This window comes from Stegostoma tigrinum, unplaced genomic scaffold (genome assembly GCF_030684315.1).
Source record: "Stegostoma tigrinum isolate sSteTig4 unplaced genomic scaffold, sSteTig4.hap1 scaffold_266, whole genome shotgun sequence".
Classification (NCBI taxonomy): Eukaryota; Metazoa; Chordata; class Chondrichthyes; order Orectolobiformes; family Stegostomatidae; genus Stegostoma; species Stegostoma tigrinum.
Window position 1 is genome coordinate 205,365 of NW_026728196.1, and position 27,005 is coordinate 232,369.

At 56.2% G+C, this 27,005-nt stretch overlaps 1 long non-coding RNA gene across 1 annotated transcript; it reads left to right on the plus strand.

Moving 5' to 3' along the window:
• Positions 1–500: 500 nt before the first annotated feature.
• Positions 501–27,005, plus strand: LOC132208048 (uncharacterized). The gene is made up of 5 exons (XR_009444161.1): positions 501–633; positions 21,429–21,590; positions 25,318–25,377; positions 25,580–25,690; positions 26,846–27,005. It is a non-coding gene; the product is annotated as an uncharacterized LOC132208048 (long non-coding RNA).

Consider the following 27,005-nt stretch of genomic DNA (forward strand, 5'->3'; position numbering starts at 1 on the left):
CTCTTGTTAAAATAATTAGCAATTCAACCAGAAAGGCCACGAATGTGAATCCTGGATCTGTGTATCATTTGAAATTACTTAATTGTATAGTTTTAGTATTTGACCACAAGATGGAGAATTCTGTTCAGGTGATGTTGTAGCCAGAAGTTAGAAAGATGATAGAAGTGTTTGGAGAAATATGGGCCAAGCACAGGCAGGTGGAACTCGTTCAGTTTGGGATTGTGATCAACGTAGACTGGTTGGACCGAAGGATCTTTTTTCATGCTGTATGACTCTATGAAACTCAAGCTTAATTGTTCGAAACTCACATTCAGACATATCTAACCTTTATCATAATCTTACAGAAAGATGGCCGAGTTTATCCCTCAGAATTGCAGACTCTTTCGTTGTACATCCTCAAAGACATTTAGCAGGGATAGCATGGATTATAGAGTGAGTTGAGTAGATTGGTTCATTATTAATTCTTAACTAAATTTGATTGATTTTACATTTTTAGACAACATCAGGTGAAGATGTGCGTGATTTCACCAAGGTGCTGAAAAATAAGTTCAGATCAAAGAAATACTTTGCCAAACATCCTCGCTTGGGTTATTTACCAGTACAAACAGTTCCAGAAGGCGAGAACCTTGAGACGTAAGTTGATTGATGTGAGATTTACTAATCTATCAATGCCCATTTGGGAGTTGACAAATATTGCAGCATTATTCAGTCTGCAGCTTTGCAGGAGAGTGAGGTTGTCCATTTGCGCATATGTCAGAAGTACACAGTACAAAAACAAGAGGGGCTTAACTGATATCATTGGTCCTCTCGCCTTCAAAACAGTGTAGTTACTCAGAGCGTACATCTGCTGAGGACTTGTTGATACTGTCACTAACGTGCAGCCTTCCTTGATATCTTTCTCTGTCCTCCAGTTGTGTCTTTAAAAACTACAATCAATTACCCTGTCCTCAAAAGAAAAGAACCTTTGGCTGAGCATAGAACAAAGAACAATACAGGCCCTTCGGCCCACAATGTTGTGCCGACCTATTATCCCATTAAGATCAAACTACCCTGCATACCCTTCATTTTGCTGTCCTTCATGTGCCTATCCAAGAGTCGCTTAAAAGTCTCCAAATGTATCTGATTCCATTACCACTGCCAGCAGCGCATTCCACACACCAGCCACTCTCTGTGTAAAGAACTTAGCTCTGACATCTCCCCTATTCCTTCCTCCAGTCACCTTAAAATTTCTTCCCCTTGTAATAGTCATTTCTGCTCTGGGAAAAAATATCTGACTATCCACTCCAGCTATGCCTCTCATCATCTTGTATACCTGTATCAAGTCACCTCTCATTCTTCTTTGCTCCAATGAAAAAAGTCCTCGCCCCCTCAACCCTTCCTCATAAGACCTGCCGTCCATTCCATGCAGCATCCTGCGAACTCTCCTCCACACCCTCTCTAAAGCTTCCACATCCTCCCTGTAATGAAGCGACCAGAACTGAAGGTGATATTCCAAGGGCTGCTCCATCCCCATGAACTAATGCTCGATTCCAAATCCCTTTCCTCTTGATGCTTTAAATTCATCGCTGTCTTTCATGTAATTTCATATTTGAATTGACCGGTTCAACTTGCCCCTGCACTCCTGAGACGCTCACAGCGACTTGCCCCCCGCTGTCTTGACCCGCTCACGGCGAGGTGCCCCAGCGGCCCTGACCCGCTCACAGCGACGTGCCCGCTCCGCCCTGACCCACTCACGGCGACGTGCCCGCTCTGCCCTGACCCGCTCACGGCGACGTGCCCCAGCGGCCCTGACCCGCTCACAGCGACGTGCCCGCTGCACCCTGACCCGGTCACGGCGACGTGCCCGCTCTGCCCTGACCCGCTCACGGCGACGTGCCCCCGCCGCCCTGAACCGCTCACGGCGACGTGTCCCCGCCGCCCTGACCCGCTCATGGCGACGTGCCCCAGCGGCCCTGACCCGCTCACGGCGACGAGCCCGCTCTGCCCTGACCAGCTCACGGCGACGTGTCCCCGCCGCCCTAACCCGCTCACGGCGACATGCCCCCGCCGCCCTGACCCGCTCACGGCGACGTGCCCCCATCGGCCCTTACCCGCTCACGGCGACTTGCCCGCTCCGCCCTGACCCGCTCACGGCAACGTGCCCCAGCGGACCTGACCCGCTCCCGGCGCCTTGCCCGCTCCGTCCTGACCCGCTCCCGGCGACTTGCCCGTTCCGTCCTGACTCGCTCACGGCGACGTGCCCCAGCGGCACTGACCCGCTCATGGCGACGTGCCCCAGCGGTCCTGACCCGCTCGGGGCGACGTGCCCCAGCGGTCCTGACCCGCTCCCGGCGCCTTGCCCGCTCCGTCCTGACCCGCTCCCGGCGACTTGCCCGTTCCGTCCTGACCTGCTCACGGCGACGTGCCCCAGCGGTCCTGACCCGCTCGCAGCAACGTGCCCCAGCGGTCCTGACCCGCTCGCAGCGACGTGCCCCAGCTCCTACTCCCCCTCTCCCCCAACCCTCCTCCGACTCACCCCCCCCCCCACCGACCCTCCTCCTCCTCCTTTGTTATCACGGAGTAGAAGGAGGGCTGTGGGGGAAGGAGTAGGAGGAGCGTTGGGGGGTAAGGAGCAGGGTTTGGGGGAAGGAGGAGGAGGGGAGTTGTGCGAAGGGGATGGGGGTTTCGGGGAGAGGAGGAGGAGGGGTGTTTGGGGGAGAGGAGGAGGAGGAGGGGTGTTTGGGGGGGAGAGTAGGGGGAGGAGGCGGGTGGGGGGAGTGGAGGAGGAGGCGGGTGGGGGGAGTGGAGGAGGAGGAGGAGGGAGACGGAAAGGAGGAGGATGAGGAGGAGGGGGAGAGATAAGGGGAACTGCAGATGCTGGAGAATCCACGTCAACAAAGTGTGGAGCTGGATGAACACAGCAGGCCAAGCAGCATCTCAGGAGCAAAAAGCTGACGTTTCGGGCCTAGACCCTTCATCAGAGACGGGGATGGGGAGAGGGAACTGGAATAAATAGGGAGAGAGGGAGAGGCAGACCGAAGATGGAGAGAAAACAAGATAGGTAGAGAGGAGAGTATAGGTGAGGTCAGGAGAGGATAGGCCAGTCCAGGGAAGATGGATAGGAGGAGGAGGCAGGATGAGGTAGAGGTAGGAAATGGAGGTGTGGCTTGAGGTGGGACAGAGGGTGAGAGGAAGAACAGGTTTGGGATGCAGTGGGGGGAGGGGACGAGCTGAGCTGGTTTTGGGATGCAGTCGGGGGAGGGGACGAGCTGAGCTGGTTTTGGGATGCAGTGGGGGAAGGGGAGATTTTGAAGCTCGTTTTCTCTCCATCTTTGGTCCGCCTCCCCCCCTCTCCCTATTTATTCCAGTTCCCCAACCCCATCCCCGTCTGTGATAGAGGGTCTGGGCCCGAAACGTCAGCTTTTTGCTCCTGAGATGCTGCTTGACCTGCCGTGTTCATCCAGCTCCACACTTTGTTAACGTGGATTCTCCAGCATCTGCAGTTCCCATTATCTCTCCCTCTCCTCCTCCTGCCCCCCACCACTCTCCTCCTCATCCTCATCCTCCTCCTTTCCCTCTCCCTCCTCCTCCTCCACTCCCCCCACCCGCCTCCTCCTCCACTCCCCCGACTCGCCGCCTCCTCGTCCTCCACTCCCCCAACCCGCCTCCTCCTCCTCCTCTCCCCCAACCCCACTCCTCCTCCTCCCCCCCGAACCCCCGTCCTCTTCCCTCAACCCCCCTCCTCCTCTCCCCAACACTCCTCCTTCCACCCCACCTTCCTCCTTCCACCGCACCCTCCTTCTTCCCCCACCCAACCCCCCTCCTTCCCCCCTCAACCCTCCTCCTGCCGCCCCCAACCCTCCTGCTTCCCCCCCACAACCCTCCTCCTCCTACTTCTCCCCCCAACACTCCTCCTCCTTCCCCCCACCCTGCTCACAGCTACTTGCTCCTGGAGTCCTGACCCGCTCTCGGTCACTTGCGCCTGCAATCCTGACCCGCTCACAGCAACTAGCCCCCCGCAGCCCTGACCCGCTCACGGGCACCGGCCCCCCGCAGCCCTGACCCGCTCACAGGGACTGGCCCCCGCAGCCCTGACCTGCTCACAGGGACTGGCCCCCGCAGCCCTGACCCGCTCACGGGCACCGGCCCCCCGCAGCCCTGTCCCGCTCACGGGCACCGGCCCCCCGCAGCCCTGTCCCGCTCACGGGCACCGGCCCCCCGCAGCCCTGTCCCGCTCACGGACACCGGCCCCCCACAGCCCTGTCCCGCTCACGGGGACCGGCCCCCTCAGCCCTGACCCGCTCACAGCGATTTGCCCCCGCAGCCCTGACCCGCTCACAGGGACTGGCCCCTGCAGCCCTGACCCGCTCACAGGGACTGGCCCCTGCAGCCCTGACCCGCTCACAGGGACTGGCGCCTGCAGCCCTGACCCGCTCACAGGGATTTGCCCCCTGCAGTCCTGTCGCGCTCACAGCGGCTGGCCCCGCAGCCCTGACCCGCTCACAGGGACTGGCCCCCGCAGCCCTGACCCGCTTACAGCGATTTGCCCCCTGCAGTTCTGTCCCGCTCACAGCAGCTGACCCCCGCAGCCCTGACCTGCTCACAGGGACTGGCCCCCGCAGCCCTGATCCACTCACAGGGACTGGCCCCCGCAGCCCTGACCCGCTCACAGGGACTGGCCCCCGCAGCCCTGTCCAGCTCACAGCGAATTGCCCCCTGCAGTCCTGTCGCGCTAACAGCGATTTGCCCCCTGCAGTCCTGTCGCGTTCACAGGGACTGGTCCCCGCAGCCCTGACCCGCTCACAGCCCTTTGCCCCCTCAGTCCTGACCCGCTCACAGGGACTGGCCCCCTCAGCCCTGACCCGCTCACAGTGATTTGCTCCCGCAGCCCTGACCCACTCAGAGCGATTTGCAACCGCAGTCCTGTCGCGCTCAGAGGGACTGGCCCCCGCAGACCTGACCCGCTCACAGCGATTTGCCCCCTGAAGTCCTGTCCCGCTCACAGCGATTGGCCCCCGCAGTCCTGTCCCTCTGACAGCGGCTGGCTCCCGCAGTCCTGTCGAGCTCACAGGCACTGGCCCCCGCAGCCCTGGCCCGCTGACAGAGACTTGCCCCTGCAGCCCTAACCCGCTCGCAGCAATTTCCCCCTGCAGTCGTGTCACGCTCACAGGGACAGGCCCCCACAGCCCTGTCCCGCTGACAGCGACTGGCCCCCGCAGCCCTGACCCGCTCACAGGGACTGGCCCCCACAGCCCTGACCCGCTCACAGGGACTGGCCACCGCAGCCCTGACCCGCTCACAGGGACTGGCCCCTGCAGCCCTGACCCGCTCACAGCAATTTCACCCCTGCAGTCGTGTCGTGCTCACAGGGTCTGGCCCCCGCAGCCTTCACCTGCTCACAGGGACTGGCCCCCACAGCCCTGACCCGCTCACAGCGATTTGCCCCCTGAAGTCCTGTCCCGCTCACAGCGATTTGCCCCTGCAGTCCTGTCGCGCTCACAGGGACTGGCCCCCACAGCCCTGTCCCTCTGACAGCGGCTGGCCCCTGCAGTCCTGTCGAGCTCACAGGCACTGGCCCCCGCAGCCCTGGCCCGCTGACAGGGACTTGCCCCCGCAGCCCTAACCCGCGCAGCAATTTCCCCCCTGCAGTCGTGTCGCGCTCACAGGGACAGGCCCCCGCAGCCCTGACCCACTCACAGGGACTGGCCCCCGCAGCCCTGACCCACTCACAGGGACTGGCCCCCGCAGCCCTGACCCACTCACAGTGACTGACCCCTGCAGCCCTGACCCGCTCACAGCAATTTCCCCCCTGCAGTCGTGTCGCGCTCACAGGGACAGGCCCCCGCAGCCCTGACCCGCTCACAGGGTACGGCCCCCGCAGCCCTGACCCGCTCACAGCGGCTGGCCCCCTGCTGCCCTGACGCGCTCACAGGGACTGGGCCCGCAGCCCTGACGCGCTCACAGGGACTGGCCCCCGCAGCCCTGACCCGCTCACAGGGACTGGCCACCGCAGCCCTGACCCGCTCACAGGGACTGGCCCCTGCAGCCCTGACCCGCTCACAGCAATCTCCCCCCTGCAGTCATGTCGCGCTCACAGGGTCTGGCCCCCGCAGCCTTGACCTGCTCACAGGGACTGGCCCCCACAGCCCTGACCCGCTCACAGCGATTTGCCCCCTGCAGTCCTGTTGTCGCTCACAGGGACTGGCCCCCGCAGCCCTGGCTCGCTGACAGCGATTTGCCCCGCAGCCCTGGCGTGCTCGCAGCGGCTGGCCCCCGCAGCCCTGTCCCGCTCACAGCGGCTGGCTCCCGCAGCCCTGTCCCCCTCACAGAGGCTGGCCCCCCGCAGCCCTGTCCCACTCACAGTGGCTGGCCCCCGCTGCCCTGACCCGCTCACAGGGACTGGCCCCCCGCAGCCCTGAACGCTTGCAGCGATTTTCCCCCTGCAGTCCTGTCGCGCTCACAGGGACTGGGCCCCCGCAGCCATGGCTCGCTGACAGCGATTTGCCCCCGCAGCCCTGGCCTGCTCACAGCAGCTGGCCCCCGCAGTCCTGTTGCACTCACAGGGACATGCCCCCCGCCACCCTGATCCGCTCACGGCGACGTGTCCCAGCGGGCCCTGACCCGCCCCCGGCGTCGTGCCCCAGCGGCCCTGACCCGCTCCCGGCGACGTGCCCGCTCCGCCCTGACCCGTTCCCAGCGACGTGCCCCAGCGGTCCTGACCCGCTCCCGGCGACGTGCCCCAGCGGTCGTGTCCCGCTGCCGGCGACTTGCCCGCTCCGTCCTGACCCGTTTCCCGCGACATGCCCCAGCGGTCCTGACCTGCTCCCGGTGCCTTGCCCGCTCCGTCCTGACCCGCTCCCGGCGACTTGCCCGTTCCATCCTGACCCGCTCACGGCGACGTGCCCCAGCGGTCCTGACCCGCTCACAGCGACATGCCCCAGCGGTCCTGACCTGCTCGCAGCGACGTGCCCCAGCTCCTACTCCCCCTCCCCCCCAACCCTCCTCCTACTCCCCCTCCCCCCCAACCCTCCTCCTACTCCCCCTCCCCCCCAACCCTCCTCCTACTCCCCCCTCCCACCCCACCCTCCTCCTCCTCCTTTGTTATCACGGAGTAGGAGGAGGGCTGTGGGGAAGGAGTAGGAGGAGCGTTGGGAGGTAAGGAGCAGGGTTTGGGGGAAGGAGGAGTAGGGGAGTTGTGGGAAGAGGACGGGGGTTTGGGGGAGTGGAGGAGAGGGGTGTTTGGGGGAGAGGAGGAGGAGGGGTGTTTCGGGGGAGAGGAGGAGGGGGGTTGGGGGGAGAGTAGGGGGAGGAGGCGGCTGGGGGAGTGGAGGAGGAGGCGGGTGGGGGGAGTGGTGGAGGAGGAGGAGGGAGACGGAAAGGAGGAGGATGTGGAGGAGGGGGAGAGATAATGGGAACTGCAGATGCTGGAGAATCCACGTGAACAAAGTGTGGAGCTGGATGAACACAACAGGCCAAGCAGCATCTCAGGAGCAAAAAGCTGACGTTTCGGGCCTAGACCCTTCATCAGAGACGGGGATGGGGAGAGGGAACTGGAATAAATAGGGACAGAGGGGAGAGGCGGACCGAAGATGGAGAGAAAACAAGATAGGTAGAGAGGAGAGTATAGGTGAGGTCGGTGAGGATAGGTCAGTCCAGGGAAGATGGATAGGTCAAGGAGGCAGGATGAGGTAGAGGTTGGAAATGGAGGTGTGGCTTGAGGTGGGACAGAGGGATGGGTGAGAGGAAGAACAAGTTTGGATGCAGTGGCGGGAGGGAACGAGCTGAGCTGGTTTTGGGATGCAGATCGGGGGAGGGGTCGAGCTGAGCTGGTTTTGGGATGCAGTGGGGGAAGGGGAGATTTTGAAGCTTGTTTTCTCTCCATCTTCGGTCCGCCTCCCCCCCTCTCCCTATTAATTCCAGTTCCCCCCACCCCATCCCCCCACCACCCCTCCTCATCCTCATCCTCCTCCTTTCCCTCTCCCTCCTCCTCCTCCACTCCCCCCACCCGCCTCCTCCTCCACTCCCCCGACCCGCCGCCTCCTCGTCCTCCACTCCCCAACCCGCCTCCTCCTCCTCCTCTCCCCCGAACCCCCGTCCTCTTCCCTCAACCCAACTCTCCTCTTCCACCCCACCTTCCTCCTTCCACACGCACCTTCCTTCTTCCCCCACCCATCCCCCTCCTTCCCCCCTCAAACCCTCCTCCTTCCCCCCCCAACCCTCCTCCATCCCCCCAACCCTCCTCCTTCCCCCCCCACAACCCTCCTCCTCCTACTTCTCCCCCCAACTCTCCTCCTCCTTCCCCCCACCCTGCTCACAACCACTTGCTCCTAGAGTCCTGACCCGCTCTCGGGCACTTGCGCCTGCAATCCTGACCCGCTCACAGCAACTTGCCCCCCGCGGCCCTGACCCTCTCACGGGCACCGGCCCCCCTGCAGCCCTGACCCGCTGATGGGGACCTGCCCCCCGCAGCCCTGTCCCGCTCACGGGCACCGGCCCCCTGCAGCCCTGTCCCGCTCACGGGAACCGGCCCCCCCGCAGCCCTGTCCCGCTCACGGGGACCGGCCCCCCCGCAGCCCTATCCCGCTCACGGGGACTGGCCCCCTCAGCCCTGACCCGCTCACAGCGATTTGTCCCCGCAGTCCTGTCGCGCTCACAGGGACTGGCCCCGCAGCCCTGACCCGCTCACTGGGACTGGCCCCCGCAGCCCTGACCCGCTGACAGCGATTTGCCCCCTGCAGTTCTGTCCCGCTCACAGCAGCTGACCCCCGCAGCCCTGACCTGCTCACAGGGACTGTTCCCCGCTGCCCTGACCCGCTCACAGGGACTGGCCCTCGCAGCCCTGACCCACTCTCAAAACCCCCACCCGACTCCTCCTCCCCCTCCCGACCCTCCTCCTACCTTCCCCCCCCCCGACCCTCGTGCTCCTTCCCCCCCCAACCCTCGTGCTCCTTCCCCCCCCACCCTCCTTCTCTTTCCCCCACCCTCCTCCTCCTTCTCCCCCAACCACCCTCCTCTTTCCCTCCTCTACCCTCCTTCCCTTTCCATCCCCTACCCTCCTCCTCCTTCCCCCCCCACCCTCCTCTTCCTTTCCCCACCACCCTCCTCCACCACCTCCTTCCCTCCCCCACCCTCCTCCTTGCCCCTCCCACCTCTCCTTCCTTCCCCCCACCCTCCTCCTTAAACCCCACCACCCTCCTTTTTCCCCCACCCTCCTCCTTTTCCCCCCCAACCCTCCACTTTTTCCCCCCAACCCTCCACCTTTCCCCCCAACCCTCCTCCTTCCCCCCCACCCTCCTCCTTCCCCCCCCACCGTCCTCCTTTACCCCCACCCTCCTCCTCTCCCCTCCCCCACCACCCGCCTCCTTTCCCCTCCCCCCCACCCCCTCCTTTCCCCATCACCCTTCTCCTTTCGCCCCAACCCTCCTCCTTTTCGCCCCTAACCGTCCTCCTTTCCCCCCCACACTCCTGCCTTTTCCCCCCACCCTCCTCATTTCCCCTCCCCCCCACCCTCCCCCTTCTCCTCCTTTGTTATCACGGAGTAGGAGGAGGGTCGGGGGGAAGGATGTGGAGTGGGCTGGGGGCAATGGAGGAGTTGAGGAGGAGGAGGAGGAGGAGAGATCAGGGAACTGCAGATGCTGGAGAATCCACGTTAACCAAGTGTGGAGCTGGGTGAACACAGCAGGCCAAGCAGCAAAAAGCTGACGTTTCGGGCCTCGACACTTCATCAGAGACGGGGATGGAGAGAGGGAACTGGAATAAATAGGGAGAGAGGGAGAGGCGAACCGAAGATGGAAAGAAAACAAAGAGGTCGAGAGGAGAGTATAGGTGAGGAGGTCGGGAGAGGATAGGTCAGTCCAGGGAAGATGGACAGGTCAAGGAGGCGGGATGAGGTAGTGGTAGGAAATGGAGGTGTGGCTTGAGGTGGGACAGAGGGATGGGTGAGAGGAAGAACAGGTTTTGGGAAGCAGAGACAGGATGGGATGCAGTTGGGGGAGGGTCGAGCTGAGCTGGTTTTGGGATGCAGTGGGGGAAGGGGAGATTTTGAAGCTTGGTTTTCTCTCCATCTTCGGTAGCGCCTCCCCCTCTCTCCCTATTTATTCCAGTTCCCTCTCCCCATCCCGTCTGTGATAGAGGGTCTGGGCCCGAATGTCAGCTTTTGTGCTCCTGAGATGCTGCTTGGCCTGTTGTGTTCATCCAGCTCCACACTTTGCTAACGTGGATTCTCCAGCATCTGCGGTTCCCCAGATCTCTCCTCCTCCTCCTCCTCTTCCTCCTCCTCCTCAACTCTCCATTGCCCCCCAGCCCACTCCTCCTCCTTCCCCACCCACCCTCCTCCTCCTCTCACCCCACCCTCCTGCTCCTCCTCCTCCTCTCACCCCCACCCCCCTCCTCCTCCTCCACTCACCCCCACCCCCCTCCTCCTCCTCCCCACACCACCCTCCTCCTCCTCCTCCACTCACCCCCACCCCCCTCCTCCTCCTCCTCTCACCCCACCCTCCTCCTCCCACCCCCACCCTCCTCCTCCTCCTCTCACCCCAACCCTCCTCCTCCCACCCCCACCCTCCTCCTCCTCTCACCCCCACCCTCCTCCTCCACCTCCTCCTCTCACCCCCACCCTCCTCCTCCTCCTCTCACCCCCATCCTCCTCCTCCTCCTCTCCTCTCACCCCCACCCTCCTCCTCCCACCCCAACCTCCTCCTCCTCCCACCCCCAACCTCCTCCTCCTCCTCCCACACCACCCTCCTCCTCCTCCTCCACTCACCCCCCACCCCCCTCCTCCTCCTCCTCTCACCCCACCCTCCTCCTCCTCCTCCTCCTCCTCCTCCTCTCACCCCACCCTCCTCCTCCTCCTCCCACACCACCCTCCTCCTCCTCCTCCACTCACCCCCACCCCCCTCCTCCTCCTCCTCTCACCCCACCCTCCTCCTCCTCCTCCTCCTCTCACCCCACCCTCCTCCTCCTCCTCCCACACCACCCTCCTCCTCCTCCTCTCACCCCCACCCTCCTCCTCCTCCTCTCACCCTCCTCCTCCTCCTCCTCCTCCTCTCACCCCACCATCCTCCTCCTCCTCCTCTCACCCCACCCTCCTCCTCCTCCTCCTCTCACCCCAACCTCCTCCTCCTCCTCTCACCCCCACGTCCTTCTCCTCCTCTCACCCCCACCCTCCTCTTTCCCCCCACCCCCTCCTCCTCCTCCCCCCCAATCCTCCTCCTCTCACCCCACCCTCCTGCTCCTCCTCTCATCCCCACCCTCCTCCTCCTACCCTAACCCTCCTCGTCCTCCTCCCACCCCCACCCTCCTCCTCCTCTCACCCCAACCCCCCTCCTCCACCTACTCCTCTCACCCCACCTTCCTCCTCCTCCTCTGACCCCCACCTTCTTCCTCCTCGTCCTCGTCCTCCTCCTCTCACCCCAACCTCCTCCTCCTCCTCCCACCCCCACCCTCCTCCTCCTCCTCTCACCCCAACCCTCCTCCTCCCACCCCCCACCCCCCTCCTCATCTCACCCCCACCCTCCTCCTCCACCTCCTCCTCTCACCACCACCCTCCTCCTCCTCTCACCCCCACCCTCCTCCTGCTCCTCTCACCCCATCCTCCTCCTCCTCCTCTCACCCCCACCCTCCTCCTCCCACCCCAACCTCCTCCTCCTCCCACCCCCACCCTCCTCCTCCTCCTCACCCCCACCCCCTCCTCCTCCTCCTCCTCCTTTCCCCACCCACTCTTCTCCCAGCCACTTGCCCCCGCAGCCCTGACCTGTTCACAGCGATTTGCCCCTGCAGCCCTGACCCGCTCACAGCGATTTGCCCCCGCAGCCCTGACCCACTCACAGGGACTGGCCCCCGCAGCCCTGACCCGTTCACAGCGATTTGCCCCCGCAGCCCTGACCCGTTCACAGCGATTTGCCCCCAGCAGCCCAGACCCACTCACATGGACTGGCCCCTGCAGCCCTGTCCCCTTCACAGGGACTGGCCACCACAGCCCTGTACCCCTCACAGGGACTGGCCCCCGCAGCCCTGTCCCCCTCACACCGACTTGCCCCCTCAGTCCTGACCCCCTCACAGTTACTAGCTCCTGCAGCCGTTTCCCGCTCACAGTGGCTGACCCCCGCAGCCCTGACCGCTCACAGCGACTTGCCCCCGCAATGCTGACCCGCTCACAGGGACTGGCCCCCGCTGCGCTGACCCGCTCACAGGGACTGGCCCCCGCAGCCCTGTCCCCCTCACAGGGACTGGCCCCCGCAGCCCTGTCCCCCTCACAGGGACTGGCCCCAGCAGCTCTGACCCGCTCCCAGCGATTTGCCCCCTGCAGTCTTGTCGCGCTCACAGCGATTTTCCCCCTGCAGCCCTGACCCGCTCACAGCGATTTGCCCCCTGCAGTCCTGTCGCTCTCACAGGGACCGGCCCCCGCAGCCCTGACCCGTTCACAGCGACTTGCCCACTGTAGCCCTGACCCGCTCACAGGGACTGGTCCCAGCAGCCCTGACCCACTTGCCCCCTCAATGCTGACCCACTCACAGTGACTGGCCCCTCATGCCCTGACCCGCACACAGGGACTGGCCCCCGCAGGCCTGTCGCGCTCACAGCGATTTGCCCCCTGCAGTCCTATCACGCTCACAGCGATTTGCCCCCTGCAGTCCTGTCGTGCTCACAGCGATTTGCCCCCTGCAGTCGTGACCCGCTCACAGCGATTTGCCCCCTCAGCCCTGACCTGCTGACAGTGATTTGCCCCCTCAGCCCTGACCCCGTCACAGGTACTGGCTCCTGCAGCCGTTTCACGCTCACAGCGGCTGACCCGCGCATCCCTGACCGCTCACAGTGACTGGCCCCCGCAGCCCTGACCCGCTCACAGCGACTTGCCCCCTCAATGCTGACCCGCTCACAGGGACTGGCCCCCGCTGCGCTGACCCGCTCACAGGGACTGACCCCCGCAGCCCTATCCCGCTCACAGCGGCTGGCCCCCGCAGCCCTGACCCGTTCACAGCAACTTGCCCCCTGCAGTCCTGTCGCGCTCACAGCTATTTGCCCCCTGCAGTCCTCTCGCGCTCACAGGGTCTGGCCCCCGCAGCCCTGTCCCGCGCACAGCGGCTGGCTCCCGCAGCCCTGACCTGCTCCCAGCGATTTGCCCCCTGCAGTGCTGTCGCGCTCACAGCGATTTGCTGCCTGCAGTCCTGACCCGCTCACAGCGATTTGCCCCCTCCAGTCCTGACCCGCTCACAGCGATTTGCCCCCTGCAGCCCTGACCCGCTCACAGCGATTTGCCCCCTGCAGTCCTGTCGCTCTCACAAGGACCGGCCCCCGCAGCCCTGTCCCCCTCACAGGGACTGGCCCCCGCAGCCCTATCCCCCTCACAGGGACTGGCCCCCGCAGCCCTGTCCCCCTCACAGGGACTGGCCCCGGCAGCTCTGACCCGCTCCCAGCGGTTTGCTTCCTGCAGTCCTGCCGCTCTCACAGGGACCGGCCCCCGCAGCCCTGATCCGCTTACAGCGGCTGGCCCCCACAGCCCTGATCCGCTTACAGCGGCTGGCCCCCGCAGTCCTGTCGCGCTCACAGCGATTTGCCCCCCGCAGTCCTGTCGCGCTCACAGCGATTTGCCCCCGTAGTCCTGTCGCCCTCACAGCGTTTTGACCCCTGCAGTCCTGACCCGCTGACAGCGATTTGCCCCCCTGCAGCCCTGACCCACTCACAGCGATTTGCCCCCTGCAGTCCTGTCGTGCTCACAGCGATTTGCCCCCTGCAGTCCTGTCGCGCTCACAGGGACCGGCGCCCGCAGCCCTGACCCGCTCACAGTGGCTGGCCCCCACAGCCCTGACCCGCTCACAGGGACTGCCCCCCCCAGCCCTGTCCCCCTCACAGGGACTGGCCCCAGCAGCCCTGTCCCGCTCACAGGGACTGTCCCCCGCAGCCCTGTCCTGCTCACAGGGACTGTCCCCCGCAGCCTTGTCCCCGCTCACAGCCGCTGGCCCCCGCAGCCCTGACCCGCTCACAGGGACTGGCCCCCGCAGCCCTGACCCGCTCACAGGGACTGGCCCCCGCAGCCCTGACCCGCTCACAGCGGCTGGCCCCCTGCAGTCCCGTCGCGCTCAAGGTATTTTCCCCCTGCAGTCCTGTCTGCTCACAGGGACTGGCCCCCGCAGCCCTGACCCGCTCACAGTGGCTGGCCCCCTGCAGTCCTGTTGCGCTCAAGGTATTTTCCCCCTGCAGTCCTGTCTGCTCACAGGGACTGGCCCCCGCAGCCCTGTCCCGCTCACAGCGGCTGGCCCCCGCAGCCCGGACCCGCTTACAGGGACTGGCCCCCCGCAGCCCTGACCCGCTCACATGGACTGGCCCCTGCAGTCCTGACCCGCTCACAACCCCCCCACCCTCCTCCTCCCCCATGTCCTTTGCCCCCACCCTCCACCTACCCCGACTCCCTCCTCCTCTTCCCTTCCCCCCGTCCCTCCTCCTCCTTCCCCCCCACCACCTTCCTCCTTCCACCCCCCACCCTCCTCCTCCTTCCACCCCCTTCCCTCCTCCTTGCACCCCTCCCCTCCTCCTCCTTGCACCCCTCCCCTCCTCCTCCTTCCACCCCCTCCCCTCCGCCGGCTTCCACCCCCTCCCCTCCTCCTCCTTCCACCCCTCCCCTCCTCTTCCTTTCCCCACCACCCTCCCTCACCACCTCCTTTGCCCCCACCCTCCTCCTTTGCCCCACCCTCCTCCTTTTCCCCCACCACCCTCCTCCTTTCCCCCGCCACCCTCCTCCTCCTCCCTTCCCCCAACCCTCCTCTTTCTCCTCCTTTGTTAACACGGAGTAGGAGGAGGAGTGTTCTGGGGGGCAATGGAGGAGTTGAGGAGGAGGAGGAGGAGAGATCAGGGGAACTGCAGATGCTGGAGAATCCACGTTAACGAAGTGTGGAGCTGGATGAACACAGCAGGCCAAGCAGCATCTGAGGAGCACAAAAGCTGACGTTTCGGGCCTAGACCCTTCATCAGAGACGGGGATGGGGAGAGGGAACTGGAATAAATAGGGAGAGGGGGAGAGGCGGACCAAAGATGGAAAAAAAATGTTAGGTAGAGAGGAGAGTATAGGTGAGGAGGTCAGGAGAGGATAGGTCAGTCCAGGGAAGATGGATAGATCAAGGAGGCAGGTTGAGGTAGAGGTAGGAAATGGAGGTGTGGCTTGAGGTGGGACAGAGGGATGGGTGAGAGGAAGAACAGGTTTGGGAAGCAGAGACAGGATGGGCTGGTTTTGAGATGCCATGGCGGGAGGGGACGAGCTGAGCTGGTTTTGGGATGCAGTGTGGGGAGGGGACGAGCTGAGCTGGTTTTGGGATGCAGTGGGGGAAGGGGAGATTTTGAAGCTTGCTTTCTCTCCATCTTCGGTAGCGCCTCCCCCTCTCTCCCTATTTATTCCAGTTCCCCCACCCCATCCCCGTCTCTGATGGAGGGTGTAGGCCCGAAACGTCAGCTTTTGTGCTCCTGAGATGCTGCTTGGCCTGCTGTGTTCATCCAGCTCCACACTTCGTTAACGTGGATTCTCCAGCATCTGCAGTTCCCATTATCTCTCCCCCTCCTCCTCCTCCTCCCCCCCACCACCCTCCTCCTCATCCTCCTCCTTTCCCTCTCCCTCTTCCTCCTCCTCCTCCTCCACTCCCCCCACCGGCCTCCTCCTCCTCCACTCCCCCCACCGGCCTCCTCCTCCACTCCCCCCACCCGCCTCCTCCTCCACTCCCTCCACCCGCCGCCTCCTCCACTCCCCCCACCTGCCGCCTCCTCCTCTCACCCCCACCCTCCTCCTTCCCCCCAACCCCACTCCTCCTCCTTGACCCCACCCCCCTCCTCCCTCCGACACCCCTCCTCCTCCTACGCCCCACCCTCCTCCTCCACCTCCCCGACACTCCTCCTTTCCCCCATCATCTCCTCCTCCTCCGGCTCCTCCTCCTTTCCCCACCCTCCTCCTCCTTTCCCCATCCTCCTCGACACAGCCACTTGCCCCCTCCGTCCTGATCCTCTCACAGGGACTGGCCCCCCCAGCCCTGTCCCGCTGACAGGGACTGGCCCCCGCAGCCCTGACCCGCTCACAGAGATTTGCCACCTGCAGTCCCTTCGCGCTCAAAGGGACTGGCCCCCGCAGCCCTGCCCCGCTGACAGGGACTGGCCCCCGCAGCCCTGACCCGCTCACAGGGACTGGCCCCCGCAGCCCTGACCGGCTCACAGCGGCTGGCCCCCGCAGCCCTGTCCCGCTCACAGTGGCTGGACCCGCAGCCCTCTCCCACTAACAGGGACTTGCCGCAGCAGCCCTGTCCCGCTGACAGCGGCTGGCCCCCGCAGCCCGGACCCGCTCACAGGGACTGGCCCCCCCAGCCCTGTCCACCTGACAGCGTCTTGCCCCCGCAGCCCTGACCCGCTGACAGCGACTTGCCCCCTGCAGTCCTGTCGCGCTCACAGCGACTTGCGCCCTCAGTCCTGACCCGCTCACAGGGATTTGCCCCCTGCAGTCCTGTCGCACTCACAGCAGCTGGCCCCCGCATCCCTGACCCGCTCACAGCGGCTTGGCCCCTGCAGCCCTGTTCCGCTGACAGCGACTGGCCCCGGCAGCCCTGACTCGCTCACAGCGGCTGGCCCCCTGCAGCCCTGACCCGCTGACAGGGACTGGCCCCAGCAGCCCTGTCCCGCTCGCAGGGACTTGCCCCCGCGGCCCTGACCCGCTCACAACCGCTGGTCCCCTCCGTCCTGACCCACTCTCAACTATTTGCCCCTAAAGTCCTGAACCGCTGTGAGTGGCTCTGCATGGTTTTATGAAGGGAAGGTCATCCCTCACAAACCCTGTTGAGTCTTGGAGAAGGTGACCAAACAGGTAGATGAGAGTAAACCAGTTGATATAGTGTATATGGATTTCAGCAAGGTTTTTGATAAGGTTCCCCACAATAGGCTATTGTACAAAATGCGGAGGAATGGAATTGTGGGAGATACAGCAGTTTGGATCGGAAATTGGCCTGCTGAAAGAAGACAGAGGGTGGTAGTTGATGGGAAATGTTCATCCTGGAGACCAGTTACTGGTGGTGTACCGCAAGGGTCGGTGTTGGGTCCACTGCTGTTTGTCATTTTTATAAATGACCTGGATGAGGGTGTAGAAGGATGGGTTAGTAAATTTGCAGACGACACTCAGGTCGGTGGAGTTGTGGATAGTGATGAAGGATGCTGTAGGTTGCAGAGAGACAGAGATAAGCTGCAGAGCTGGGCTGAGAGGTGGCAAATGGAGTTTAATGCAGACAAGCGTGAGGTTATGCACTTGGGTAGGAGTAACCAGAAGGCAAAGTACTGAACTCATGGTAAAATTGTTAGTAGTGTAGATGAGCAGAGAGATTTCAGTGTCCACGTGCACAGATCCTTGAAAGTTGCCACCCAGGTTGACAGGGCTGTTAAGAAGTCGTACAGTGTTTTAGCTTTTATTAATAGAGCGATTGAGTTCCGGAACCAAGAGGTTATGGTGAAGCTGTACAAAACTCTGGTGCGGCCGCACTTGGAGTATTGTACAGTTCTGGTCACCGCATTATAAGAAGGATGTGGATGCTTTGGAAAGGGTGCAGAGGAGATTTACTCGGATGTTGCCTGGTATGGAGGGAAGGTCTTACGAGGAAAGGCTGAGGGACTTGAGGCTGTTTTCGTTAGACAGAAGAAGGTTGAGAGGTGACTTAATTGAAACATATAAAATAATCAGAGGGTTAGATAGGGTGGATAGGGAGATCCTTTTTCCGAGGATGGTGACGGCGAGCACGAGGGGACATAGCTTTAAATTGAGGGGTGAAAGATACAGGACAAATGTCAGAGGTAGTTTCTTTAATCAGAGAGTAGTAAGGGAAAGGAATGCTTTGCCTGCAACGGTAGTAGATTCGCCAACTTTAGGTTCATTTAAGTCGTCACTGGGCAAGCATATGGACGTACATGGAATAGTGTAGGTGAGATGGACTTGAGATCGGTATGACAGGTCGGCACAACATCGAGGGGCAAAGGGCCTGTACTGTGCTCTAATGTTCTATGTTCTGTATCCTTACCCGCTCAAAGCCTTACCTGCCCACTCCGTCCTGACCCACTCTCAGCGACTGGCCGCCTCCATGCATAGCAGCACAGCGTCTTGCCCCCTCCTTCCTGACCCGCTCAGAGCGACTTGACCTGCAGGCCTATCCTGCTCACAGCGACCTGCCCACTCCGTCCTGACCCGCTCACAGCAACTTGCCCCTGCAGACCTGACAAGCTCACATCAACTGTCCCCTGGAGTCCTGACCCGCTCACAGCCTCTTGCCTCCCATCCCTCTGACGCAGGTCACCCCTTGCTCAGAAGCGGTCCCAATTATGCATGAACACGAAACCCTGCCCCCTGTGCCAGGTCCTTAACCATGCATTCATCTCACCTATCTTTCTCTGACTTAACTCACTAACATGTGGCACTCGTGGCAACCCATAAATTATTACCCTCTCAGTCCTGCCTTTCAGCCTCTTTGCTAACTCCTTGTACACAGTCCGCAGGATCTCATCCCTCTTTCTGCCTATGTCATTGGTACCAATGTGCACAGTAGCCTCTGGCTGCTCACCCTCCCCCTTAAGAATTTCTTGCAACCACTCAGAGATGTCCTTGACCGTGGCACCAGGGAGGCAACACACAGCCCTGGTGTCTCAAATGTGGCTGCAGCAACTATGCACCCAACGAATGAGTCTCCAACCACAATCACTCACTTGGATTTGCCTGACCCTGTCCCACAGCAGGGCGGGTTGTACCACGGACCTGGCTACTGCTGATTATATAACCGTTCCAGTTTAGTTTTAGATCAGTGTTAACCTTGATGAAGTGGATAGCCAAGCACCTCAGTGGTCGACAATACAGGAGAAATAAATTCTTAAGCTCATGGATTCTGTGACAGTCAAGGACACGCACTGAATTGTTCTGACCTCATTTCCAACACCTGGCCCGTAGCCTTGCATGGCTTACATAGCACTTGCACATTTCAAAAAAAATAAATGTGAGGATGATGTGAGGGTAAGGGCATGGAATTTTTTTGATATGGTCATTTTCTCTCTTGTTGGAGCTGATTGCTGTTTAGCACTTGTATGGTGCAAATATAACTTATCCTTTATCAGGCCAAGCCTGATCGTTGTCCAAGTCTCACTGTATTTTCTCACCGTTGACATCACTGTTGGGCCTGACCAACATTATGCACATACCCTGCCTATTCTTAAACTCTGTCACTTAATATGAAGTGTAATAAAGACAAGTGTCCAAGATGCCTTCCAAACCACTTCAAATAACTAGTCCATTGCATTGGGGGATCAACAGGCACAAACATCAAGATCCTAAGATCCCGCTGATCATTGGTGCTTGTCAGGTCCCTATGATTCATCATGGGCTCCAAAATGTGTTTGTGCATTGTCACCTAATCCTATCCCGTTTGTCCTTACATGAAATAATATTCCCAAACGCTTCTCAAAAAATCTTCCACTCCTAGTTTTTGCAATCACGACACAGGTGAGCACAAAACTTGGAACACCACAGCAACAGGAATGTGCCCTTTGGCCCACCATGTTGGGCCAAACATGACAACGAATGAAATAATCCCTTCTGCCTGCCCTTGATCCATAGCCCTCCATTCCTTGCATATTCATGTGCTTTTCTAAAAGTCCCTTTTGAATGCTTTTATCAAATCTGCCTCCACTCCCACCCCAGGCAATGTATTCCACACTTTTAACATACTCAGTGTGAAATATTTGCCCCTTACATCCCTTTTGAACTTGCCCCCTCTCAGCTTTAATGCATGCCCCCTAATAGTGAACACTTCAACTCCGGGGGAGAAATTTTCTCACCGTTAGCCGTATTTATGTATCTCCTAATTTTATAGACTTCGATCAAGTCTGCCCTCAGCTTCTACTGCTCCAGAGAAAACGAAGAGTTTTTCCAGCTCCTCCTTCTCGTTCATACCCTCTATTCCAGTCAGCATGCTGGTAAATCTCTTCTGCACCCTTTCCAAAGCCTGCACATCCTTCGTGTAATGTGGCGGCCAGAATTGAATGCAATACGCTGAGTGTGGTCTCACCAAAGTCTTCTAAAGCTGCAATGTGACATCCTAACTCTTACACTGAGTTCCCCTATGAATAAAGGCAAGCATGCGATATGCCGCCTTGACCACCATATTTAGTTGTGTGGCTACTGTCAGGGAGCTATGGTATAGGACCGCAGAAATCCTTCTGGACATCACTGCTGTTTGGGGTCCTGCCATTAACTGTATCCCTTTCCTTAACACTAGGTCTCCTAAAATGCAGCACCTCATGCCTGCCCAGATTAAATTCCATCGGGCATTTCTCCACTCATGTTTGCAATTGGTCTGTATCTTGCTGTGTCCTTTGACAACCTTCCATGCTGTCCACAAGTCCACTGGTCCTCATATCATCTGCAAACTTACTTATCCCTGATCTACAACCCAGTCATTTATATATATATCACAAACAGCAGAAGTCACATCCATGCGGAACACACTCGTCACTGAGCTGCAGCCTGAGAAACAACTTTCCACCACTGAGACGGCAAGAACTGTAGATGCTGGAATCAGAGTTAACCAAGTGTGGAGCTGGCGGAACACAGCAGGTCAGGCAGCATCAGAGGAACAGGAAAGCTGACGTTGCTGATGCTGCCTGGCCTGCTGCGTTCCTCCAGCCCTATACTGTGTTATCTTTGATAGCCTTCCACCGCTACCGCCTGCCCTATATGGGCAGGCCAAGTCACCATGGATCGCATGGATCTTAATCTTCTGGATGAGCATATCATGAGGGACCTTGTTGAAAACCTTTGTAAAATCCATGTAAATGTTATCAACTGTTCTCCCCTAATCGATCACCCTTGTCAGCTCCTTGAAAAATTCAACTGACTTAGTAAGACATAACCTGCCCCGCATAATTCCATGCTGGCTCATCCTTATTAGCCCATACTTTTGAGACATGAGACACTCATCAGTCTGTAGTTTCCTGGAAAGTCCCTGTTTTCTTGCTTGAACAGACTTTATCCACTCGCCAGTCTCCAGAACCCCTCCAGTGCCCAGCAAGGATACCAGATGCTATTGAAAGTGGCGTGTTGATGCATTTGTGTCATGATTGTGTTTTGTTTGAGCCCCAACATTCAAAGCAGTGCAAGAATGTCCTTGTGCATTAGGCAAGGTGTGATGAGACTGAGCCTTCATACAATTGCAAGATGTTGAAAATTTGCCATTATTTATGAAAACAAGTGATAAATTTCCATGATCAACATTTCTGTTACACTGCAATGATTATCCCATGGCATGTAAAATCAGAAAGATACGATAAAATGAGACTGTGTCATGACCTAGTCTTGCAGACTTGGCCAGCATGCAGCGAGAATGTTTGCCTTTCATGTCTTTAGAAGTACTGAAATATTTCCATGAATCTAAAAGTCACTTTTCTGTTCATTGAAGGACACAATCATTGCCTTGGAAGCTTCATCACCATACTACATTGCATTTCTGCAGAGGGAAGAAGAAATCAATATGCAAATTCAATTCCATGTTTTTGGAAGTCCCATTGAGAACACGATTCATTTGCGCAGGCATAATACTCTGACTGAGCAAGAATTGAAGGTGAGTTTGTAGTTTGGAAGATCGCAGCAATTTATGCATCAACTTCTTCATCGATAATGTTCCATTGCTTTCAATCTACATTTTCCACTCTGCGAGATAATAACTGTTAGAACAAGCAACAGTATCAGTAGATGGTCCGTGGGGAATGAAATGTTACAAAACCCAATCCGTTCAACAACATATTTCAGGTATGTTGACAAATTAAATATTCCAGCAGAGGGATAAAACAAGGAAGATGAGAGAGAGGAAGCAATAGTTCTGATGACAAAAGAACACCAATTTACCTTTATCCATTTGAGCAATAAAGCAGGCACCCAAATAAATAATCATCCAACAATGCACATGTGCAACGGAGGCTACAGGGGGACTAAAAATGCTGAATTGTTGTCATGCGTATCGCTGAAAGGGTGATTGAAACAGATTCTGTGGTAAATTGAAGAAATACAGATAATGCATCACAGGATGTTGGAGAAAGAACATTGTGGACTGACGCAAATTGTATTGCCCTTTTCAGGAGTTATGAGGTTCATAATGAATTGAAAGACTTCCTTCTGTGCTGAAAGCTTTAGTTTAGTTGCAGCTGGATCACAATTTCTGTTCCTGGTAGTATTTAGCAAACTGTTAAAAGTGAATGTCACTGCACAGAATTCCAAACATGACTCCAATCAGAAGAGAAAATATCCAAGGGGTATGATGAGTTGTATCCTCTAATGTTGAACAATGCAGCTACAGATACAATGGAGGCACTGATGATAATCTTCTGAGAAACCTTAGATTGTGGAAAATTCTCAGAGGATTGAAAGATTGTGAACATAACACCATTATTACAAAGATACTTCGACAAAATAGTGAGCAAGTATTGCCAATTTAGGTCAACCTGGGTACATGTTTGTGCCGGCAATGAAAGATGAAATAACAGGGTACTGAGTGTGCTATAACATCCTACAGAGTTAACATCCTTTCATAACGGGGAAATAATACTTGACAAACTTGCGACAGTGCTTTGAGAAGGAAACAAACATTACTGATGAAGGACCACCAGTTGATGTAGACAATTGAGATTTCAACAAAGCATTTGATAAGGTACAGCTCGTAAGGTGTCTCAAAAGAAAAGAGCCCATGTGTTCAAGGGTAGTATGTTAGGATGCACAGAGGACTGCATCGTAAATAGAAGTAGAGTCGTAGCAGCAGGATGGTAACTTACAAGTCATGTACGGCCACAGAGCGAGTGCTGCGGAGGCCGTACACCTCATGTTGACTGGGTTGATTTCGGAAATGGCGGAGGGGATTACTATGCTTAGGAAAGTTGGGCAGGCTGGGACTACATTCATTGGAGTTTATAAGATTGAAAAAAATCTTATTTTTTCAACATTTAAGATTCTTAAGAGGCTTGATAGTGTACATCCGTAGAGATTACTCGCATTTGTGAAAGATTTTACAACCAGAGGCTTCATTTTCCAATTGGTTGCCTATTAATTCAGGGAAGAATTACTTCTTTCAATTTATTGAACACTTTAGCAGAGAAGGCTTTGGAGGTAATGCCATTAATCATATGCTAGGCTGAGATGGCCAGGTTAATTTTTAAATCAAGAAACAACGAAAATGAGAGAAGTGTCTAGGCCCAAAACGTCAGCTTTTGTGCTCCTGAGATGCTGCTTGGCCTGTTGTGTTCTTCCAGTTCCACACTTTGTTATCTTGGATTCTCCAGCATCTGCAGTTCCCATTATCAGTGATAATGAGAAAAGGGTAGTCTTGACAGTGGAAGATACTTCAAGGATCCCCTTATTACTAAAGAATATGGGGGGGAATCTTAAACATCAGTACCACACCATCACTACCATCAGAGAAGTAGTAGTAGACAATCTAAGGGAGTAACAGCAGATTGGACTCTTTGCCGTGATGGTTTACTTTCTAAGATTCTAAACAATGAGCTTCAGAGTCGGTGTATGCGTTGATTGTAATTTCCCAAAAAGGTTCAGATTCGAGAGAAGCATCTGAGGGCTGGAAAACTGCCGATGTGACATCCCTATTTAAAAAGGAGAGAGGCAAAAAGAAGATAACTACAACCGAACCAGTCTAACATCTATTGTTGGAAATATGTGGCAATCAGCGATGAAGAAAATAATAGCAGGACATTTGGAAAATCATAATCTAATCAAACAGAATCACCATAGCCTGCTGAAAGAGAAATTATGTCTGGCTAATTTGTTTGGGTTTTTGGAGCAAGTTTTGGAAGGAGAATTAATAGAGGAAAACCAGTAAATGTGTTGTGTTTGGACTTGGGGAACGCATTTGAGAAGGTACTCAAAAGCGAAGAGCTGAGGTTTTGAAGGTAGTATATTGCTAGGGATCAGTATGCTTTGCATGTACTGGAAGGAGAGATCACATCTGGAGTGAATGCACATTTTGGTGGCAATGTCTGTGCAGAGTGCAAGAGGTGCTATTTCTGTGCTTTTTTTAGCCTGACAGTTCATAAGCATTTTTTTTTCGAAACAGGGTAATTTGAAGCCAGAATCAGGGACCCAGAGGGCGAACCAGGCTCATTGGTTGGTGATAGCTACTGGTTTAAGATCAATTATCGGTAACTTTCAGATTGAAAGTAAATCAGGGAAATATTTACAGGCTACAAACTAAGGGACCAGAATGTTTTTAAAATCAAATTAAGATTGAAGTAATTGAAATGGAGATGCCAGATGATGATTTATACCTACATGACAGGGGAGTGGTCAGACCCCATATTCCAGCTCAGGGTTGATGAACTGGAAGTTCAGTTTCGACCAATCAACAAATCATGTGGGGGAGAGTTACCTGGGAATGCTCTGCTTCAGGAGGCAGTCACACCCACCTTCGATTAACTAGCTGAAACTTGGTCAGTGGCCAGGGACGTGAGACTGTGACAAAGAACAGGGCAGATGGAAGGATCCAGGATGTAGTGCAGAAGGAACCTTGGCCTTTGATCTTATCTCACAGATTTGAGATTATTTCTTCCTGTGTGGATGAGAGTGCAGGGTGTAGGGAAGATGAGTAAACTGGCTATAGCACTGTGGCACAGGGGGACATTCAAAAGGGGATAAAAAGTGAAATGTAGTTATAATCAGAGGTAGTATAGTTTGGGGAATGAACATTGTTCATTGTGATGAGGATCGAGAGTCTCGAAAGTAGTGTTGCCTGCCTGGTGCCCAGGTTCAGGATACTCCATCTCGGCTACAAAGGAACTTGAAGTGGGAGTAGTAGAAATCCAGCTATCGTGGTACACACTGGTACCATTGATATGGAAGAAAGAGGAAAGAGATTCTGCTGAGGGATTATGAGTGCTGAGGTGAGAACGCAGAACCAGAAAGGTAATAATCTCTGGATTATTATCTGAGCAATTTGGCACAGTGTGAACATAATTATAGATGGAAATGCTTTGTTCAAATAGTGGCATGGCAGAAATGTGTTTGAATTCATGGGACATTGGCCTCGGTGTGGGGAAGGAGGGAGTTGTTCTGGTGGTATAGGCTCGACGAGAATCATATTGGGACTAGTATCCTGGCAAAGTACAGAGCTAGGTCTGGGGGTAGGCCATTAAAATAAATATCCAATGTTTCAGTTGCCGTAACACACATTAAATTACACTGTTGGCCATACTGTCCATGATTATTTCATTATCTTAGGTTTCAAACAGACAAGGAAATATTGGTGATGCAATCAAGAGTTTAATTATAAAATATAATTGTTGTTATAGTTTCCACTTGGACAAAAGATTCACATCAAATTGACTGGTCAAGGAAATGGGACACTGACTGTGAGTACTTTGAATGTTCGAGTTATTCCTAAAATGAAAGTTATGACCCTGATGATTTCTCTTTCATGCAAATATGAAGAGACTATTTTAAAATATCCTCTAGGTTAGTGGTTCAGGCATAAAAGTGTTATATGTATATTTATGTATATACATGTACTTGAGTAATCTGAAAAGAAAATGACTATAAATCATTTGTTACAAGGTGAGAATGAGTTATCCAGATAGTAAGAACTGCCAATGTTGGTGTCTGAAGTAACGCATTGTGGAGCTGGAGGAACACAGCAGGGCAGGCAGCATCAGAGGCTCAAGAAAGGTGAGGTTTTGGGTCAGGATTCTTCCTCAGAAATGGAGGGTGGAAGGGAGCTCAGAAACAAATCGCGTGGTCGGGCCGGGGCGGGGTGGGGGGTGCGGGGGTTGGTGCTGGGGAAGGTCGGTGGGATGGTAATAAGTGAGTACTATTTTAGTCTGACTTGTTTCAGTAATTGCACGACAGTTTGAATAGTTCGTTGAGAATGAGGAACCTATGGACTCACACACACCAAGATGGAATTTAGTTTGAAGAATGACTCCTCTTCAAAATAGTCACTTGCTTTTAAAATCTTGACCACTTCTGCTGTCTAGTTGAACAAACTTAGCTTAATACTGCTTCAATAGGAATTCGTGTTTAATAGGAACATATTTGTGAAACTTACAGTTCCGCAAGTTTTACCATAAACTGGTGCAGCCTTTCGGTGCTTGCAAAAAGGCTCACCTCTCCGTTAATACCGAAGGAAAACTGGAATTTAAAAGTAAGTTCACCTGGTGTCAGGGAATGAAATGTTAATGTTGACTCGAATACAATTTTTAAAAAAGTAATATATTTGTGTAACACTGAACTCAAATTACAATTTGGATATGCCAGTTTTACAGATGGCTGGACATTGGATTCATTTTAAAAGAGGGTGAAGATCACTTTAAATCCAGCATATTTGTGAAGAAAAGAAATAGCGTGTCAAATAAAATGAACTGCATGACTCGACATAGCCCTATATAAAGAATTTTGTGATAAACTATGAGACAGTTCTGACCCCATACTACCTCACTGCTCATGACAAGAGTAAGACTCCTGTTTGACGTACTGTGCACTGCATGGAATGACGGTGTCATCAGATTCGTTGATGATTGAGAATCAAAAGAATATAATGATAAGATTTAAAATCAAATCTCATTGAACACTTCAAGAAATGCATTTCTGGACGAGGGGGAAAGCATGTATGACCAATAGAACTGAATACACTCTGAAGGCGGTGGCACAGATCAAACAGACCTGTGTGTTAAAACTTATCTAAAATTTCACATTGAATGGAACAATTTAAACAGGTTGGAGGAAACAGACATGCCAGCTCACACTTTTGAATTTGTGCATTCTGTTCGTAAACATCAGCAAAATTGTGGGAAACCAGTTTATTCTTTCTCTTTTATTGCACAGAACCATACGATTACACTAATTTTGATGAGGAATTTAAAGATGACGAGTCCCGTCCGTTTGACTCACAATTTGGTAACATAGGTTGGTACGATCTTCGTTCGAGAAGGAAAAGGGATGTTCCAGATACAGACAATCATCAAACCATTTACTACAAAGTCTA